The following is a 2,852-nucleotide window of genomic DNA, read 5'->3' as shown; positions in this document are numbered from 1 at the left end:
TAAAGCAAATTTCAAGGATCGCCTTTTTTCACCTACGTAATATTGCAAAAATCAGGAATATCCTGTCTAAAAATGATGAAGCTAATGTTTTAGCTTCTCTGCATTGGCTTCCTGTAAAATTTAGAATAGAATTTAAAACCCTTCTCCTGACCTACAAAGCTCTTCATGGTCAGGCTCCATCTTATCTTAAAGAGCTCGTAGTACCTTACAACCCTACAAGAGCACTACGCTCCCAGAATGCAGGATTACTGGTGGTTCCTAGAGTCTCTAAAAGTAGAACGGGAGCCAGAGCGTTCAGCTATCAGGCTCCTCTCCTGTGGAACCAGGTTCCAGTCTGGGTCCAGGGACCAGAGCTTGCAGTTATCAGGCTCCTCTCCTGTGGAACCAGGTTCCAGTTTGGGTCCGGGAGGCAGACACCGTCTCCACATTTAAGAGTAGGCTTAAGACTTTCCTTTTTGATAAAGCTTATAGTTAGGGCATAGAATCGAATATTGTTAGGGAGTGAGGAGTCGCAGCGTCCGCCTAACCCGGCCCACCTGCTTCTCTTCATAGTTGTCAGATTTATCTATCATGTAATAACACTAAAGGGAGACTTGGCATACAGCCCGATCCGGTTGGGGAGAGTTCTAGCCCGACCGGGCTGGAGCTCTCTTTACCTTGTCTCTCTTGGTTTTGCTGTAATAATAGTTTTAGACAGCTGGGGACTTATTTTGATACTCCTCTCTCCTCTATCTTTCCATCTTTTCATTTATCTGCATCCATGTCCCAGAAATGCTTGTTACTAACCTAGTTACCAACCTAGTTACTAACCTACTTACTAACCTAGCTCTGGGGAGTCATTCCCCGGAGTCCTTATGTTCTTTTCCCCCAGCATGTTCCCTTGGATCAGAGAGACTCCAAAATCAGGGTAGCAACTGTCGCCTTGGTCCCGCTCCATGTTCTGTGATGCCATGTTCTACTGCTACACTGCAGTGCCCAGCTACGTCCTGCTACGTCCTGCTACGCCCTGCTACGCCCTGCTACGCCCTGCTACGTCTTGCTACGTCCTGCTGTGTCCTGCTACGTCCTGCTACGTCCTGCTACGTCCTGCTGTGTCCTGCTACGCCCTGCTACGTCCTGCTACACTGCAGTGCCCTGCTACGTCCTGCTACGTCCTGCTATGTCCTGCTATGTCCTGCTACGTCCTGCTACATCCTGCTACGTCCTGCTACACTGCAGTGCCCAGCTACGTCCTGCTACGTCCTGCTATGTCCTGCTACGTCCGGCTACATCCTGCTACGTCCTGCTACACTGCAGTGCCCTACTACGCCCTACTACGTCCTGCTACGTCCTGCTACGCCCTGCTACGTCCTGCTACGTCCTGCTACGTCCGGCTGTGCCTTGTAATGCCGCACAGCGTCCTGCTATGCCATGAACTACTACAAAGAACTGCTACAGACTACTAATTTTTCTATTTTTGTTATTTCCACTCTTCATTCTAACCCCAACCGGTCGTCAGACACCGCCTACCAAGAGCCTGGGTCTGGGTCTGGGCCTGGGTCTGGGTCTGGGTCTGGGTCTGGATCTGGGTCTGGGTCTGGGTCTGACCGAGGTTTCTGCCTAAAAGGAAGTTTTTCCTCTCCACTGTGGCCCTGTTGCTGCTCTGGAGGAGACTACTAGAACTGTTGGGTTCTTGTAAATTCTGGAGTGTGGTCTATCTGTAAAGTGTCTTGAGATAACTCTTGTTATGAATTGATACTATAAATAAAATTGAATTGAATTGAATCATGTACTGTCTATGCTTTTATTGTGTGTATTTTATGATATTAATGTTTTTGTTGTGAAGCACTTTGTGGCCCTATACCTGTGAAAGGTGCTATCTAAATAAACTTTTACTTACTTACTTACTTAATTATTGTTTTCTACTGAAACTGAACACTGTTTCAGTGTTTCAGTGTTTCAGTGTTTTAGTGTTTTAGAGCTTAAGGCCAGACTGAGCTGAATTTAACGTTATGTTAAACAAATTCTTATTTTCATAATAATAATTATATTGTCTCTGTAGTTTTTATGAATGACTTCAATAAAAACAGACACAGAGTTAACAAGTGTAACGTTTTTTATTCAAACATATTACTATAGTAGTAATAGATTACTCTGGTAAGTCAGGTAGTAATAGATTACTCTGGTACATCAGGTAGTAATAGATTACTCTGGTACACCAGGTGGTAATAGATTACTCTGGTTCATCAGGTAGTAATAGATTACTCTGGTAATAGATTACTCTGGTACATCAGGTAGTAATAGATTACTCTGGTACATCAGGGAGTAACAGATGAACAACTTCCATGAAAGTGAACAGGTTTAGGTTTGGGATCAGGGTCATGTTCGTCAACCTCACACCGGACTTTAATCTTTTTGGTACAAGCTTTACCATTGTACAGACAGTTGGGGGGAACGGCCGGTGGAACCTGGTTCTGGTTCTGCTGCTTACAGTCGATGATGTTAAAAGTAGCTTTGCTAATTGTATAACCATTGCGATCTTGCTTCCCCCCCCCCTCAGCACAGACGGCTAAGACAGCGTTCACATCATATGTGATGAAGGTGTTGATCACCTTGCAGCGGTTCGGAGGGTCCACGATAGTTCTGTTTCTTATCACCTCGGTACATTTTATATGAGTCATCCCAGCGTTGATGTGCTTACGTTGAAACTCCTCCCAACTCTGTCCCTCAACGGAGACCAAGACAGCCGAGATCAGCAGAACACCGGCAAAGATAGAGCTCTTCATGTTGATCTGGAGATCAGAGTTATAAAAGCTGTTAGAGCCTTTACTCTGACACCTCTAACGTCTCTTATATTATCACATAAAGCTGTT

At 45.1% G+C, this 2,852-nt stretch overlaps 1 long non-coding RNA gene across 1 annotated transcript in view; it reads left to right on the top strand.

Moving 5' to 3' along the window:
- LOC117941197 overlaps positions 1–2,852 on the top strand; it is a 4,889-nt gene that overhangs the window by 1,088 nt on the left and 949 nt on the right. The window contains exons 2-3 of the long non-coding RNA XR_004655873.1: positions 2,146–2,229; positions 2,274–2,338. This is a non-coding gene — a long non-coding RNA (uncharacterized LOC117941197). The remainder of the gene's footprint in view (positions 1–2,145; positions 2,230–2,273; positions 2,339–2,852) is intronic.

This window comes from Etheostoma cragini, unplaced genomic scaffold (assembly GCF_013103735.1).
Source record: "Etheostoma cragini isolate CJK2018 unplaced genomic scaffold, CSU_Ecrag_1.0 ScbMSFa_4654, whole genome shotgun sequence".
Lineage (NCBI taxonomy): Eukaryota > Metazoa > Chordata > Actinopteri > Perciformes > Percidae > Etheostoma > Etheostoma cragini.
Note: the sequence above shows the minus strand (reverse complement) of the source record. Positions and strands in the feature narration are given on the sequence as shown.